Source organism: Ranitomeya imitator, chromosome 10 (assembly GCF_032444005.1).
Source record: "Ranitomeya imitator isolate aRanImi1 chromosome 10, aRanImi1.pri, whole genome shotgun sequence".
In the NCBI taxonomy this organism is placed as follows: Eukaryota; Metazoa; Chordata; class Amphibia; order Anura; family Dendrobatidae; genus Ranitomeya; species Ranitomeya imitator.
In genome coordinates, this window is record NC_091291.1 from 51,543,375 (window position 1) to 51,561,887 (window position 18,513).

The 18,513-nt window shown below is 45.2% G+C and overlaps 1 protein-coding gene across 2 annotated transcripts in view; it reads left to right on the top strand.

Moving 5' to 3' along the window:
- The first annotated feature begins 451 nt into the window (after nt 1-451).
- The window catches only part of FAM83E (family with sequence similarity 83 member E), a 136,350-nt gene continuing 118,288 nt past the window's right edge, over nt 452-18,513 (top strand). Inside the window, exon 1 of one of the 2 annotated variants that reach the window (XM_069742314.1) lies at nt 452-866. The gene's annotated coding sequence lies outside the window, so the exon portion shown is untranslated. The remainder of the gene's footprint in view (nt 867-18,513) is intronic. The other variant, XM_069742315.1, reaches the window with a different exon arrangement.

Consider the following 18,513-nt stretch of genomic DNA (forward strand, 5'->3'; position numbering starts at 1 on the left):
GTAAATTTCTCTCACAAGTAATATTATGAAATTAAGAATTAAACCGACAATTGCTCTTTAATAGAAGGATGAAGAAGAAGCAGCTAATAACTACTCAACCACAATGTGATATTAGGAACCTATTAGAATGTGAGACAGGACGATGTCGGTGGTTCTCCTGATCAGGTCCGACCCTATATGTCGCCCCCCATCCCTTGTAGATTGTGAGCCTTCACGGGCAGGGTCCTCTCTCCTCCTGTACCAGTTATGACTTGTATTGTTTAAGATTATTATACTTGTTTTTATTATGTATACCCCTCCTCACATGTAAAGCGCCATGGAATAAATGGCGCTATAACAATAAATAATAATAATAATAATAATAATATGTCTATCTAGACGTCTATCTCGCTTCCTTTCTGTTGTTGTCACCTTTATCTTGCAAATAAGTCAACTGATCTGCTGGAGGAGAGAACACTTCCTGGTTGCTGCCGGTAAGCTGCAGGACCTGCTGGTGCGTCTCTTGTGTCTGGCGTTATGACAGGAAGAACAAAGGCAGGGAGAGCAGGTGGAGAGCGACAAGGTACAGAGAGTCAGTCACTTACAGCTATGCTGACACCTTTCCCACAGTCGCTCACGGATAAAACCAGTAAAAATATCTTCTGTTTCTGCCTTCAAGTCTTCAGCCGGAGTTGAATCTGACAAGCACGGCTCGGAATATTCATTGGATTCATAGGATCATTTCAAATTATTACAAGCTTGAAAGGAGAACCAAGTGGCTCCATAATAAAAGAGTGAAGAGATGGAAAATAAGACCTCGAGGGGGAAAACGATGGCGGAGCATAGAAGATCCGGTGGACTATCGGCACATTGACACTTCTTTCCAGGTACTACGCTGTTCGCATTATTATTTGTGCATTTTATGAGGTCCCCGTAATGTGCAGCTAGGGGGCAGAGTTACTTTGAGTAAATGTTTTGAAATGTCATAAAAATATATTTTCTAATACGTTGCTAACACAATTTGTACTATTAGAAGCTGATATCGACGTCTTCAGTTGATCGTTGGAGGCAAGGACAATTTATTATTGAGGGATATCGATCCGGCATGTCTAATTTCAGACTGCCGATCGTATTGTCTTCTGCAGATAAGCCACCACCATAAATATGGGTCTGTCACAGAGAAGAGAGGAGAGCTAGGGAACAGAAAGGGGCAATAAGGTTCTAGCCGACAACCACTGGGATAAGAGGTTGCACTCACCTGATTCAGTTGTGTGAGACACAACATTGAAACCTCATGTAGAACAACTGCTGCAGCCCCAATGGTTAAAACGACTGGTAAATGGTCAGTAAGGTAAGGAGAGATGGGTATTCTGCACTGTTGATGAGGATCCAAGCAAACAATCAAAGGAAAGTTCCATGAGCCAGATAAACTGTAGATATGGATTTATTTTTAACGCGTTTCGGTCATCCGACCTATTCATCAGATTGGGAAGCCATACAGATAAAGCTTTTCATCAGATTGGGAAGCCATACAGATGAAGCTCTTCATCAGAATAGGAAGCCGTACAGATGAAGCTCTTCATCAGATTGGGAAGCCGTACAGATGAAGATCTTCATCAGAATAGGAAGCCATACAGATGAAGATCTTCATCAGATTGGGAAGCCATCCAGATGAAGCTCTTCATCATATTAGGAAGCCATCCAGATGAAGCTCTTCATCAGATTGGGAAGCCATACAGATGAAGCTCTTCATCAGATTGGGAAGCCATACAGATGAAGCTCTTCATCAGATTGGGAAGCCATACAGATAAAGCTTTTCATCAGATTGGGAAGCCATACAGATAAAGCTTTTCATCAGATTGGGAAGCCGTACAGATGAAGATCTTCATCAGATTGGGAAGCCGTACAGATGAAGATCTTCATCAGAATAGGAAGCCATACAGATGAAGATCTTCATCAGAATAGGAATCCGTACAGATGAAGCTCTTCATCAGATCTTCCTGTTTTTTCCCTGATTAAGAGGTCTGATGATTTCAAAACGCGTTGAAAATAAAACCATATCTAGACCTTATCTGGCTTGTGGAACTTTCATTTGATTGTTCCCTTGGATCCTCATCAACAGTGCAGAATACCCACCTCTCCTTCCCCTATCGGCCACGTATGGCACAGCCAGCCGAGATGGCTGCCAGCTGATCATCTGTAGCATCATTAGACCGGCAGTCATCGGATGTTCATGGCCAACTTTTTCCCACTAATCGAGCCGGACAGCAGAGGGAATTTCAGTTGCCGTTCTGGTTTGGTGATAAGCAGACTGTAGACTGTCATTAAATGTCGGTTGCTTTCCCTACAATTCCTAGACCCTCTATAAATTTGCTCCATGTTCACACAGAGTTCATTTCACGCAAATTTTGTTTTTAGTAGTACATCCGTGAAACCGATCGCACGGCAATGGATTTTTGTGCCATAGTTTTGTAAACGGATGCAACAATTCACTACTAATTTTTATTACTACTACTATTCAATACTAAATTTTATCCCAATTTTGTGGATTTCTAATAATCTTAAAATGTAACATTTTGCTGCTTTTTTTGTGATAGCACCTCAAAATTGCAATAAATGAAGGGTCATATACCTTGGAGGAAGACCCCTCGTACTAGCAATTGATAGGCATCACATGATACAGATCAGATATGCTTCCCTGACATGTCCAGTTTAAAGGTGAACTTCCTTTTAAGAAATTCTAGCATTTTTTAGCTATTTTAAGCTTTTTAATGGAAGCTATAATCAGATAATGAACTATTATTTAAACTAGGTTTTTGTTACCTTTTTTAATAATTTTATTATTTTCCTTAAACTTTATTAACAAATAAAGTAGTGATAATGTAATTTTCACATTGGCCGTTGGAGCTTCTTTTAGACTTTCAGGAAGATTTCTGAGCAAGGCTGCTTATCATCAGAGGCAGGGCTATAACGACAGGTAACACCTCTACACCAAGAGGAGAACACAGTATCCATCAACCGCAAAAGTCAATCCATCCATCAATCCATCAATCACAAAAGACCCGACTCAGTTTTTTTTTTTGCACATGCACATTAGATGCTTCCATACAAAACATGAATGTCTGATCTGTGTGGCTAATGTGCATGTGTTGTTTCCTAAAACAACACAAAATATACAGTAAGTCTGAAATAACCTCAATGGCCATTGTGAAATCTGCAGGAATATTAATTTTATTTTTCAATAAAGATCATGATGTGAAAATAAACCTGATTTCAACAACAGGTTATTATTTTCTGATTATATCTTCTCTTTGAATAATCACTTTAATATATAATGAGATTAATCAAAGATAAAGGAAGCCTTTGTAATCTTTGAATAAAATCTATTTGTAAAAAAAAAAGCACCTTGCATGGTTACCCTCTGTACGTGCGCCACGTTTTCCTTGCATCTCTTCTAATAACTGTCCCCCAATGAGTTAACATTTCAAGAGAATCATTACATAGTAATAAAAGCATCTGTAGTCTTATATTGTGCACATCAGAGTGTGAGACGCTGTGAGCAGTAATTATCACTGCTCGTTTGATATCCAGCATCCGCCCTTCACAATTCCGTGTTAATGGATAAATACAGGCGAGTTGGCGTCGCCTACTGTATGTGCTGCTGGGAAAACAATCGTCTTTAAAGTGAAGGTCAGAAAATGAAACAGCAATGTAACGCCCTTTTTTTCACTTTATACAGCATTGTTTAACGTTTCGATGCAAGATCTTGAATCAAGTAGATTAATTAAAGGGGTTGACCGGGACTTTAACATTGATGGCGTATCCTTAAGATAGATCATCAATGTCTGAATAGTGGGGGGGGGTGACAACTGACACCTCCGCTGATCAATATGAATATGGGGTCATTTGCATGTCCTTATGTAAATGAGATTTAGGGTCTATGCGTTCCAAATTCAATGTAACAGTATAATATGGGATCCGTCATCAACAGCCAGTCGGCTTGTGGATTCTTCTACATCTTACTCACGCCCACATCCGTATTTTCAGTCCAGGTATGATCCGACAAAACGTGGGACCAATGTTACTCTATGGGGCCGTGCACATGTCTGATATTTTCCTTGGATCAAGGGGAAAAAAATTGATGCCTTCCCAAGTTGGATCCATTTTTCAGATAGCACTCAGCCATGCAAGTCAATGTGTCTGTGGAAACCACCAGACTGCACTTGGATGACATCTGAGTGCAGTCTAATTTCCAAGGACTGACAAAATGGAGAAGATAGACATTGGAGACATTTTTTCCCTGTATTCTCCTTATCGGAGAGAATCAGATGATGCTCAAATTCCGATGAGAGTGTGATTGGCATAATTGTCCCGTTACTGGTGTGCCCCTAGCCTAAAGGGAACCTGTCATTAAATTGGTGCTGCTCCTTCCACAGGACAGATATGTTTTACACTGAAAAGCTCCGTCATTTCAGACCAAATTTATTTTGAAAAGGCAGAAGTGACCTACCTGTCTGGCATCTCGCCCCAATTAATCAACACATAGGGGAGACTTGTCACTCAACCGGAGAGGGGCAGTGAAATCACCGCCGGGGGACCTCATCAGACCAATCAGATCTCTCGGTGTAGTTCCCGGACATCTTGTTAAGCCGTGCTTTCTATAAAACCCCGCAGTGGTTCAGAGTAAAACATACCAGGCTGCAATTGCTCAGACCGGATCTGATTCATGCTCCCAATGGTTATGGCAGCATGAATCTAATGATAGGTTCCCTTGGAAATGTGAAAAACAAGCAAAAAGTAAGGGAAGGATTATGCTCGGTATTACAAACATGTAGTTGCTGACTATACAGCCAGTAGTAACGATGCATCAAACGTTAATTTATTCACCGTAAACTGTAAAAAGTTTACTACTTACTGTAAAGAAGTAGATTTTCACTTTTAACTCAGCGTCATTTTATTGGGGAAGTAAAGAAGATGTATTACAATAAATAATTCTGAAGGACATTCATGTGAATTCATCATGCTACATCACTACACAGCACTTACATATTTGCCCGGTATTTACACAGTATTTACACAGTTGGTACATAGAGTAATTAATATTGCAATACTATCTGTTGCCACTAGATGGCACACCATAGCAGGGGCAAGGATGGGGGGCTATTGTAGGAGCTGGGAGCAGGAAGTCACCTCAGTGTGTGGTGTGAAGGAGATCCAACTGTTACTAAGTACACAGGAGAGACATGGTGCCGGAGACAGGGTACATCACGTAAAGAGGCGGCCTGAGAAATGGAAGCCTTCTGTAAGTTCTATGTAAGGGACACAAGGAGCTGTCCGTAATATTACTTGTAATGTCTTTGTAAGTGTCCATGTTGTGCATTTCCCTGGCATGGAAATGTACTGTCATGTAGATAGGGAATGCGTAGTTCCCTAGTTTAGCCACTAGATGGAGGTGCAGAGTTATTCAGCTTGTAAATAGTTAAGTGGGAGGAGCTAACGGCAGTTAATCTGGAAATTTGAATCAGTTGGGCGGGAACAAAAACAAGTGGAACACAATTGTGAAGTTGAACGAAATTTATTGGTTATTTTAAATTTTTGTGGAAAATAAAAAACTGAAAAGTGGGGCGTGCAACATTATTCGGCCCCTTTAACTTAATACTTTGTTGTGCCACCTTTTGGTGTGAGTACAGCTGCAAGTCGCTTGGGGTATGTCTCTATCAGTTTTGTACATGGAGAGACTGAAATTCTTGCCCATTCTTCAGCTCGAGCTCAGTGAGGTTTGATGGAGATCGTTTGTGAACAGCAGTTTTCAGCTCTTTCCACAGATTCTCGATTGGATTGAGGTCTGGACTTTGACTTGGCCATTCTAACACCTGGATACGTTTATTTGTGAACCATTCCATTGTAGATTTTGCTTTATGTTTGGGATCATTTTCTTGTTGGAAGACAAATCTCCGTCCCAGTCTCAGGTCTTTTGCAGACTCCAACAGGTTTTCTTCAAGAATGGTCCTGTATTTGGCTCCATCCATCTTCCCATCAATTTTAACCATCTTCCCTGTCCCTGCTGAAGAAAAGCAGGCCTAAACCATGATGCTGCCACCACCATGTTTGACAGTGGGGATGGTGTGTTCAAGGTGATGAGCTGTGTTGCCTTTACGCCAAACATATCGTTTAGCATTGTTGCCAAAACGTTCGATTTTGGTTTCATCTGACCAGAGCACGTTCTTCCACATGTTTGGTGTGTCTCTCAGGTGGCTTGTTGCAAACTTTAACACTTTTTATGGATATCTTTGAGAAATGTCTTTCTTCTTGCCACTCTTTCATAAAGGCCAGATTTGTGCAGTGTACGACTAATTGTTGTCCTATGGACAGACTGTCCCACCTCAGCTGTAGATCTCTGCAGTTCATCCAGAGTGATCATGGGCCTCTTGGTTGTATCTCTGATCAGTCGTCTCCTTGTCTGAGATGAAAGTTTGATACTCCTTCCATTTCACTATGATCACTTGCACAGTGCTCCTTGGGATGTTTAAAGCTTTGGAAATCATTTTGTATCCAAATCCGGCTTTAAACTTCTCCACCACAGTATCATGGACCTGCCTGTTGTGTTCCTTGGTCTTGATGATACTCTCTGTGCTTCAATCAGAACCCTGAGTCTATCACAGAGCAGGTGCACTTATACGGAGACTTGATTACACACAGATGGATTATTTTTATCATTAGAGTTGAGCGATTTTTACTTTTTTCGGATCGAGTTGAGTTTCGCAAAGCCCGACTTTGTCAAAAGTCGGGTCGGGTGAAATCGGCCGATTATTGCGAAAAGTCGGGGGCCGACTGAAACACGAAGCCCAATGCAAGTCAATAGGAAATCAAAGTCGGCAGTGAGTGGAGGACAGGAAAACACCTACAGTGCCCATTTTAATGCTAAAAACATCAATTCTTATTTCTTAAGCTTGTCAATCTTAATTTACTTTATAATAATAGTTAGGCATTCAAAACAGGGGGTCGTTTGGCTAAAGTTGTGGGGGGGTAGGGCTGGCTGAAGATTTTCATGGGCCCAGGAAGCGCGGAATACGTCACGGCGGTGGAGCAGGGAGAGGTAAGTATTTCAACTTTGCAAGTGCTGTGATCCTGAGCAAGCGGGGGGGGGCACTCGTTGGCACTGGCACAGGGCCCCTCAATGTACGGCGGTGTGTTTGACAGTGGGTGGCGCCTCCCACTGCCAGAGATACTTTTGCATACTATAAGGGGCCCTGTGCCAGTGACGTCGCCAACAAGTATACCCCCCCCCCCACCTGATGAAGGAACCTGCACTTTCATCTGCACCTTCCTCTTTGTCCCCGTGTAAGGTGGTATGGTATGCGGAAAGGGGAACCTGACTTTCAGCAAGGTCAGATTCAGGCTGTGTAGAGTGCAAGGGGAATGTAGTGGTCTGGGTCAATGTACCAGCAGACTCATCTAGCAGTGGCTGCGCAATGGGCAGGATGAGGAGGAAACACAGATATAGGCCCAAAGAATAAAGTGGGCTAAATGCAGTTCAAAACAGGCGGCATTGCTTTATTCAGTGGAGGACAACTGTAATGAGTGGCAGACACAGTTAGTAGGCCCAAATAATAAAGTGGGCTAAATGTCTGCCAAAAAATTGTTCATAAATAAACAGGTGGCATAGCTAGGTACAGGGGTGGGCTCCTCTGCTGAGTAGCAGACAGTGGTAGTAGGCGCAAAGTATTAACTGGTCTAAATGGAGGCCAGGGTGTTGTGAATTCTGCTTTTGGGTTCCCTCCAGTGGTTGTAGGTGGTAATGCAGTTGTCCCTGAGTTGCAGTGCTGGTCAGGTGTTTCTGCTGATTGCAGTTCTGACTGGGGTATTTAGGTGTGCAGGATTCATTAGTCCTTGCCAGTTGTCCATGGTTCTGGGAGGTTTTGGATCTTTGTCTGGTTCCTCCTGCCTTGTTGCCAATTCAGCAAAGATAAGTGTCTGTTTTTTGATTCTGTGGCACACATGCTGTGTGCTTAATAACTCTGTGCTATTCATTTTGTTTTCTCTTGTCCAGCTTAGACTGTGTCAGTGTTTTCTCAGTCTTGTTGGATTCTCTGGAGTTGCAGATATACGCTCCACATCTTTAGTTAGATGGTGGAGTTTTTTGTATTTTTTGCTGTGGATATTTTTGGAAGGATTTTAATACTGACCGCTTAGTATTCTGTCCTATCCTTTCCTATTTTAGCTAGAGTGGCCTCTTTTGCTAAATCCTGTTTCCTGCCTGCGTGTGTCTTTTCCTCTACTACTCACAGTCAATATTTGTGGGGGGCTGCCTATCCTTTGGGGTTCTGCTCTGAGGCGAGGTAGAATTCCTATTTCCATCTATAGGGGTATTTAGTCCTCCGGCTGTGTCGAGGTGTCTAGGATTTTTTAGGCACACCCCACAGCTACTTCTAGTTGCGGTGTTAAGTTCAGGATTTGCGGTCAGTACAGTTTACACCAACTCCAGAGAAAGTTCCATGCGGCTCCAAGGTCACCGGACCATAACACCAGGGCCCCTGTATATTTTTACTATCATCTATCATTTCAACAAATTTGTATTGGCTGTGCCATTGAAGGATTTAACAGCACAGACTACACAGTGGTGAGGCTGGGAGAGGTAAGTATTGCAAGTGGTAGAGCACTGTTCGAGCTGGGGGGGAACACTCTCTTGTGGGCGGTGGTACTGGCACAGGGCCCCTCATATTACGACGGTGTGTCTGACGTTGGTTGTGCACCACCACCATCAGAGACACTTCATTGTACTATGAGGGACCCTGTGCCAGTGCCGTCGCCCAAGAGTGGGCCCACCCACCTGTCCAGGCAAACGGCACTCGCACGGGTGCTTGCGCCAGGTGGTGACCACGGCCCTGTGGGGGGAGTCAGCCCATTTAGGGAGGTATAAAAATGGCCTATGGTGGACACTCAGTAGCTGCAAATGGAGGAATTGGAGAAGTCAGTAAGAGGAGGCCTAAAGCAAGACATTTTTCCGGCAAGCTACGTGTCAGCAGGGGAAGGTGGGGCAAAATAATTTGAAATCCATGATTGGTTCATTTTAAAGAAGATTGGATCATCAACATTCTGGGTAGCCAGACGCACTGAAGACTCTTTCTGATAGCACACTAGCAGTAGGGCAAGCGAGCTCCTGTAATGCATATTCTGCCAATTCAGGCCAGGTGTCTATTTTAGATGCCCAGTAATCAAAGGGGAATGACCTGTGAGGGAGAACATCGATAAGGGAGGAAAAGTAGTTCGTAACCATACTGGACAAATGATGTCTCCTGTCACTTTGAATCGATGCAGCAGTACCTGTCGTGTCAGCGGTCATTGCAAAATCACTCCACAACCTGGTCATAAAACCCCTCTGTCCAACGCCACTTCGGATTTGTGCACCTCTAACACCTCTGCCATGTTGCCCCCTACAGCTCGCGTGAGAACCATCACCGGCGCTATGTGCTGGGAATGCCTGAACCAAACAGTCTACAAGAGTTGCTTGTTTGGTAGCCAATATTTGCTCAAGGTTCTCATGTGGCATGATATTTTGTAATTTTCCTTTATATCGTGGGTCCAGGAGGCAGGCTAACCAGTAATCGTCATCGGTCATCATTTTGATAATGCGGGGGTCCCTTTTTAGAATATGCAAGGCATACTCAGCCATGTGGGCCAATGTTCCAGGTGTCAATTCACTGCTTGTGCTGGGTTGAGGAACACTTTCTTGCAAATCAACATCACTTGTGTCCTGCAAAAACCCTGTACCTGACCTTGCAATGCCACCAGTTTTTATTTCCCCCTGTGAAGCATCCTACTCCCATAAATATTCCGCCCCATCATCCTCCTCCTCTTCATCCGCCACCTCGTCCAGGAGAGTTCCCTGAGCAGACAATAGCTGACTGTCATCAAGGGTTCCCTCGTCCTCTGCTGCAGATGCCAGCTCCTTAATGTGCATCAAACTTTGCATCAGCAGACGCATTAGGGGGATGCTCATGTTTATTATGGCGTTATCTGCACTTACCAGCCGTGTGCATTCCTCAAAACACTGATGGACTTGACAGAGGTCTTGTAGCTTCAACCACTGCACACCAGACAACTCCATGTCTGCCATCCAAGTGCCTACCCGTGTATGTGTATCCTCCCTCAAATTAATTACAGCATGCCTCTGTCCGCACAACCTCTGAACCATGTGCAGTGTGGAGTTCCACCTTGTTGCAATGTCGATTATTAGGCGATGCTGGGGAAGATTCAGCAATCACTGATGGTTCAACATACGGCTGGAGTGTAGGGGCGACCGGCGGATGTGCGAGCAAAGTCTTCACACCTTCCGGAGCAGGGCTGGCATCTCCGGATCATTTTTGAGGAAGCACTGCATCACCAGGTTCAAGGTGTGAGCCAGGCAAGGTATGTGTTTAAGTTCTGAAAGGGCCATGGCAGCCATAAAATTCCTTCCGTTATCACTGACAACCTTGCCTGCCTCAAGATGTACACTGCCCAGCCTGTTGTGAATTCTGTGGCAGAGCTCCCTCCTGTGGTCACAAGTGGTACTTCGGCTGATTCTCTCTGGGAGCTTCCGTTTGTGGAGGAAACTGGTACTGCTGCTTCTGAGTTTCCTCCCTCAGGTGATCTGGTGAGGTCGTTAGGTGCTTCTCTACTTAACCCCACCTAATGCTTTGATTCATGCTTCCTGGCAATGTTCCAGTGTTGGACTTGTGTTTCTCTGGATCATTCCTGTGGCCTGCTGCTCTGCATAGCTAAGTGCTTCTTTGCTATTTGTTGCTATTTTTTCTGTCCAGCTTGTCTATTTGTTTTGCTGGAAGCTCTGGGACGCAAAGGGTGTACCTCCGTGCCATTAGTTCAGTACGGAGGGTCTTTTTGCCCCTTTGCGTGGTTTTCTTTAGGGTTTTGTGTTATCTTTCCTATCCTCGTTCTGTCTAGAATATCGGGCCTCGCTTTGCTGAATCTATTTCATCCCTACGTTTGTCTTTTCATCTTACTCACAGTCATTATATGTGGGGGGCTGCCTTTTCCTTTGGGGTATTTCTCTGAGGCAAGGTAGGCTTATTTTTCTATCTTCAGGCTAGTTAGTTTCTCAGGCTGTGCCGAGTTGCATAGGGAGCGTTAGGCGCAATCCACGGCTGCCTCTGTTGTGAATTCTGTGGCTGAATTCACTTCTGTGGTCACAAGTGGTATTGCAGTCTCTGGGCTTCCTCCCTAAGGTGTTTTGGTGAGCTCGTTGGCTGCCTTGCTATTTAGCTCCACCTGAGTCTGTCTTCCTTGCTCCTTGTCAATGTTCCAGTGTTGGATCTGAGCTACTGCATCTTTCCTTGGGCCTGCTGCTCTGCTAGATAAGTGCTTCTAGTTTGTTTTCTGTTTTTTCTGTCCAGCTTGCTATTAACTTTTGCTGGAAGCTCTGAGAAGCAAAGGGGTGCACCGCCGTGCTGTTAGTTCGGCACGGTGGGTCTTTTTGCCCCTTTGCGTGGTTTTCGTTTTAGGGTTTTTTGTAGACTGCATAGTTCTCTTTGCTATCCTCGCTCTGTCTAGAATATCGGGCCTCACTTTGCTGAATCTATTTCATTCCTACGTTTGTCTTTTCATCTTGCTAACAGTCATTATATGTGGGGGGCTGCCTATTCCTTTGGGGTATTTCTCTGAGGTAAGTCAGGCTTGTATTTCTATCTTCAGGCTAGTCAGCTCCTCAGGCAGTGCCGAGTTGCATAGGTAGTGATAGGCGCAATCCACTGCTGCTTATAGTTGTGTGAGGATAGATCAGGTACTGCAGTCTACAGAGATTCCACGTCTCAGAGCTCGTCCTATTGTTTTTGGTTATTGCCAGATCTCTGTATGTGCGCTGATTACTGCACGCTGTGTTGCCTGATTGCCAGCCATAACAGTACAAGGAGCCAACCAATGATTCCCAATAGAGGGAAAAAAGAAATCCTGACATCATTTTTTTTTCTTAGCTCTGTCTTCAGTCTTTTTTTTCCCCTAGACATTAGAGTGCTTCAGGACACAGCTGTGGACATGGATATTCAGGCTCTGTGCTCCTCAATGGATAATCTCGTTGTAAATGTACAAAAGATTCAAGATACTATTGATCAGAAATCGATGCTAGAACCAAGAATTCCGATTCCTGATTTGTTTTTTGGTGACAGAACTAAGTTCCTGAGCTTCAGAAATAATTGTAAGCTATTTTTGGCCTTGAAACCTCATTCTTCTGGTAATCCTATTCAACAGGTTTTGATTATTATTTCTTTTTTGCGCGGCGACCCACAGGACTGGGCGTTTTCTCTTGCACCAGGAGATTCTGCATTGAGTAATGTTGATGCATTTTTCCAGGCGCTGGGATTGCTTTACGATGAGCCTAATTCAGTGGATCAGGCTGAGAAAAATCTGCTGGCTTTATGCCAGGGTCAGGATGATGTAGAAGTATATTGTCAGAAATTTAGGAAGTGGTCAGTACTCACTCTGTGGAATGAATCTGCACTAGCGGCTTTGTTCAGAAAGGGTCTCTCTGAAGCTCTTAAGGATGTAATGGTGGGATTTCCTATGCCTGCTGGTTTGAATGAGTCTATGTCCTTGGCCATTCAGATCGGTCGTCGCTTGCGCGAGCGTAAATCTGTGCACCATCTGGCGGTATTGTCTGAGAGTAAACCTGAGCCTATGCAGTGCGACAGGACTATGACTAAAGTAGAACGGCAAGAACACAGACGTCTGAACAGACTGTGTTTCTATTGTGGTGATTCTACTCATGCTATTTCTAATTGTCCTAAACGCACTAGGCGGTTCGATAGCTCTGCCGTTATTGGTACTGTACAGTCCAAATTCCTTTTGTCCATTACCTTAATGTGCTCTTTGTCATCGTATTCTGTCATGGCGTTTGTGGATTCAGGCGCTGCCCTGAATCTGATGGATTTGGATTATGCTAAACGTTGTGGATTTTTCTTGGAGCCTTTGCGGTGTCCTATTCCGTTGAGAGGAATTGATGCTACACCTTTGGCCAAGAATAAGCCTCAGTACTGGGCCCAGCTGACCATGTGCATGGCTCCTGCACATCAGGAAGTTATTCGCTTTCTGGTACTGCATAATTTGCATGATGTGGTCGTGTTGGGGTTGCCATGGCTACAAACCCATAATCCAGTATTGGATTGGAACTCTATGTCGGTAACCAGCTGGGGTTGTCAGGGGGTACATGGTGATGTTCCATTTTTGTCTATTTCGTCATCCATTCCTTCTGACATCCCAGAGTTCTTGTCGGACTTTCAGGATGTATTTGAAGAGTCCAAGTCTGATGCCCTACCTCCGCATAGGAATTGTGATTGTGCTATCGATTTGATTCCTGGTAGTAAATTCCCTAAGGGTCGTTTATTTAATTTGTCCGTACCTGAACACACCGCTATGCGCAGTTATGTGAAGGAGTCCCTGGAGAAGGGACATATTCGCCCATCGTCGTCACCATTGGGAGCAGGGTTCTTTTTTGTAGCCAAGAAGGATGGTTCGCTAAGACCGTGTATTGATTACCGCCTTCTTAATAAGATCACTGTTAAGTTTCAGTATCCCTTGCCATTGATTTCTGACTTGTTTGCTCGGATTAAGGGGGCTAGTTGGTTTACTAAGATTGATCTTCGTGGTGCGTATAATCTGGTGAGAATCAGGCAGGGAGATGAATGCAAAACGGCATTTAATACGCCCGAGGGTCATTTTGAGTATCTGGTGATGCCGTTCGGACTTGCCAATGCTCCATCTGTTTTTCAGTCTTTTATGCATGACATTTTCCGTGAGTATCTGGATAAATTCTTGATTGTTTACTTGGATGACATTTTGATCTTCTCAGATGATTGGGAGTCTCATGTGAAGCAAGTCAGAATGGTTTTCCAGGTACTGCGTGCTAATTCCTTGTTCGTGAAGGGATCAAAGTGTCTCTTCGGTGTGCAGAAAGTTTCATTTTTGGGGTTCATCTTTTCCCCTTCTACTATCGAGATGGATCCGGTTAAGGTTCAGGCCATCCAGGATTGGACCCAGCCGACATCTCTAAAAAGTCTGCAGAAATTCCTGGGCTTTGCTAATTTTTATCGTCGCTTCATCTGTAATTTTTCTAGCATTGCCAGACCATTGACCGATTTGACCAAGAAGGGTGCTGATTTGGTTAATTGGTCTTCTGCTGCCGTGGAAGCTTTTCAGGAGTTGAAGCGTCGTTTTTGCTGTGCCCCTGTGTTGTGTCAACCTGATGTTTCTCTTCCGTTCCAGGTCGAGGTTGATGCTTCTGAGATTGGTGCAGGGGCGGTTTTGTCACAGAGAGGTTCTGGTTGCTCAGTGTTCAAACCATGTGCTTTCTTTTCCAGGAAATTTTCTGCTGCTGAGCGTAATTATGATGTGGGCAACCGAGAGTTGCTGGCCATGAAGTGGGCATTCGAGGAGTGGCGTCATTGGCTTGAGGGTGCTAAGCATCGCGTGGTGGTTTTGACTGATCATAAGAACCTTACTTATCTTGAGTCTGCCAAGCGCTTGAATCCTAGACAGGCCCGTTGGTCGTTATTTTTTGCTCGTTTTGATTTTGTGATTTCATACCTTCCGGGCTCTAAAAATGTGAAGGCGGATGCTCTGTCTAGGAGTTTTGTGCCCGACTCTCCGGGGTTATCTGAGCCGGCGAGTATCCTCAAGGAAGGAGTCATTGTGTCTGCCATCTCCCCTGATTTGCGGAGAGTGTTGCAGAAATTTCAGGCTAATAAACCTGATCATTGTCCGGCCGAGAAACTGTTCGTCCCTGATAGGTGGACTAGTAAAGTTATCTCTGAACTTCATTGTTCGGTGCTGGCCGGTCATCCAGGAATCTTTGGTACCAGGGAGTTGGTTGCTAGATCCTTCTGGTGGCCGTCTCTGTCACGGGATGTGCGTGCTTTTGTGCAGTCCTGTGGAATTTGTGCTAGGGCTAAGCTCTGCTGTTCACGTGCCAGTGGGTTGCTTTTGCCCTTGCCGGTCCCGAAGAGGCCTTGGACACATATTTCGATGGATTTCATTTCTGACCTTCCCGTTTCTCAAAAGATGTCGGTCATTTGGGTGGTCTGTGATCGCTTTTCTAAAATGGTCCATCTGGTGCCCTTGGTTAAATTGCCTTCCTCCTCTGATTTGGTGCCTTTGTTCTTCCAGCATATGGTTCGTTTACATGGCATTCCTGAGAATATTGTTTCTGACAGAGGTTCCCAGTTTGTCTCGAGGTTCTGGCGAGCCTTTTGTGGTAGGATGGGCATTGACCTATCTTTCTCCTCGGCCTTCCATCCTCAGACTAATGGCCAGACCGAACGAACCAATCAGACCTTGGAAACATATCTGAGATGTTTTGTTTCCGCTGACCAGGATGATTGGGTGTCATTTTTGCCGTTGGCTGAGTTCGCCCTTAATAATCGGGCCAGCTCGGCTACCTTGGTCTCTCCATTTTTCTGCAATTCTGGGTTCCATCCTCGTTTCTCTTCAGGACAGGTTGAGTCTTCGGACTGTCCTGGTGTGGATTCTGTGGTGGACAGGTTGCAGCAGATCTGGACTCAGGTAGTGGACAATTTGACCTTGTCCCAGGAGAAGGCTCAGCTTTTCGCTAATCGCAGACGCCGTGTGGGACCCCGACTTCGTGTTGGGGATCTGGTTTGGTTATCTTCTCGTCATATTCCTATGAAGGTTTCCTCTCCTAAATTTAAACCTCGTTTTATTGGTCCGTATAGGATTTCTGAGATTCTCAATCCGGTGTCTTTTCGTCTGACCCTCCCAGACTCCTTTTCCATACATAATGTATTCCATAGGTCATTGTTGAGGAGATACGTGGTACCTATGGTTCCATCTGTGGAGCCTCCTGCCCCTGTTTTGGTGGAGGGGGAATTGGAGTATATTGTGGAGAAGATTTTGGATTCTCGTGTCTCTAGACGGAAACTCCAGTATCTGGTCAAATGGAAGGGTTATGCTCAGGAAGATAATTCCTGGGTTTTTGCCTCTGATGTCCATGCCCCAGATCTTGTTCGTGCCTTTCATGTGGCTCATCCTGGTCGGCCTGGGGGTTCTGGTGAGGGTTCGGTGACCCCTCCTCAAGGGGGGGGTACTGTTGTGAATTCTGTGGCTGAATTCACTTCTGTGGTCACAAGTGGTATTGCAGTCTCTGGGCTTCCTCCCTCAGGTGTTTTGGTGAGCTCGTTGGCTGCCTTGCTATTTAGCTCCACCTGAGTCTGTCTTCCTTGCTCCTTGTCAATGTTCCAGTGTTGGATCTGAGCTACTGCATCTTTCCTTGGGCCTGCTGCTCTGCTAGATAAGTGCTTCTAGTTTTCTGTTTTTTCTGTCCAGCTTGCTATTAACTTTTGCTGGAAGCTCTGAGAAGCAAAGGGGTGCACCGCCGTGCTGTTAGTTCGGCACGGTGGGTCTTTTTGCCCCTTTGCGTGGTTTTCGTTTTAGGGTTTTTTGTAGACTGCATAGTTCTCTTTGCTATCCTCGCTCTGTCTAGAATATCGGGCCTCACTTTGCTGAATCTATTTCATTCCTACGTTTGTCTTTTCATCTTGCTAACAGTCATTATATGTGGGGGGCTGCCTATTCCTTTGGGGTATTTCTCTGAGGTAAGTCAGGCTTGTATTTCTATCTTCAGGCTAGTCAGCTCCTCAGGCAGTGCCGAGTTGCATAGGTAGTGATAGGCGCAATCCACTGCTGCTTATAGTTGTGTGAGGATAGATCAGGTACTGCAGTCTACAGAGATTCCACGTCTCAGAGCTCGTCCTATTGTTTTTGGTTATTGCCAGATCTCTGTATGTGCGCTGATTACTGCACGCTGTGTTGCCTGATTGCCAGCCATAACATGCCTCTAGTTGTGTTTGGAGAGGATCAGGGATTGCGGTCTGCAGAGTTCCCACGTCTCAGAGCTCGTTCTGTTATTTTGGGTTATTGTCAGATCACTGTATGTGCTCTGACCTCCATGTCCATTGTGATACTGAATTGCCTTTCATAACACCAGCCATGACTGAGTTTGTTGCTGCAAGTACTCGGCCAGTACTTCCGCGGTGTGTCTGTTGTCACCCAAACACTTCATTTGTAACACAGCCTGCTGACGCTTACCACTAGCTGTTCGATAATGGGACACCTCGTGTGCAACACTGGCAGCTGCGGATGGAGTGGTCGTGCGACTGCGCTCTGTGGACGAGCTTTCGCTTCTGGAGGAGGAGGAGGAGGAGGGGTGGCAAATGCCTACAGCCAACTGTTTCCTAAACCATGGGCTAGGCGGAACTGTCCCACTATGGCTGTCCCCTGTGGACCCTGCATCCACCTCATTAACCCAGTGCGCTGTGATGGACACGTAATGTCCCTGGCCATGCCTACTGGTCCATGCATCTGTTGTGAGGTGCACATTTCCACTGACTGCTTGCCTCAGTGCATGGACAATGCGGTCTTTGACATGCTGGTGGAGGGCTGCGATGGCTTTTCTCGCAAAGAAGTGCCGACTGGGTAGGTCATAGCGTTGTTCTACATAGGCCATCAGGTCTTTGAAAGCTTCGCTTTCAACCAACTGGTAGGGCATCATCTCCAACGAGATTAGTATAGCAATGTGGGCATTCAAACCCTCTGTACGCGGATGAGAGGATGAGTACTTTCTTTTCCTAGCGAGAGTCTCTTGTAGGGTGAGCAGGACTGGAGAGCTGCATATGGTGGAACTAGCGGTGGTGGTGGATAAGGCGGATTGAGAGAGGGTTGGTGATGGTGTTCTTGATGTTGGCCTACATACAGTGTTTCCTTTCAATAACCTTGTGATTCCCTGACTGCTTTGGCCTTGCGACGATACCTCCACATTTGCTGCTGGTGGTGTCCTAACCGGTGGGCTTACAGTGAGGGAAGCAATGTAGCATTGCTGACTACCTTCATTCTGAGCAGGTGCACCAATGGTATGGGACGTTTGGTAGTTAGTCCAAGCTTGCAAGTGCATGCTGGTTAAATGTATTAAGCATGCACGTTGTATTTAAATTTTGACGATTCTTCCCTCTGCTAAAGGTCTTTGAGCATTTATTACAGATAACTTTTGACTGATCATTCAGATCTTGGTTTAAAAATTGCCACAATACACTCTTCCTACTATGGAATACCTTTTCAGGCATTGCACGCTGTGCTACTTTCACCGGATGGCCACGCTGTTCTAAAACTGTTTTTGTTTTTGACAAACATTTTTGGCCTGATATGGGCCTGCCAGATGACAGTTGTTGCGATGTAGATGGCTGCTGCGGATCACCCTCCTCCGCTTCTGAGCTACTTACAGCGCCACCCTCTTCCCCCAATGGCTGCCAATCTGGGTCAACAACTGGGTCATCTATCACCTCCTCTTCAATGTCATGTGCACCTTCCTCTGTGTTACCGTGTAAGGTGCTATAGCGTTCGGGACGGGGCACAACAGTCTCATCAGGGTCAGATTCTGGCTCAGTACACTGCGAGGGCAATGTAGTGATCTGAGTCAATGCAACAGCATAATAATCTAGCTGTGGCTGTGCATCAGTGCACTCCATGTCCGATTCA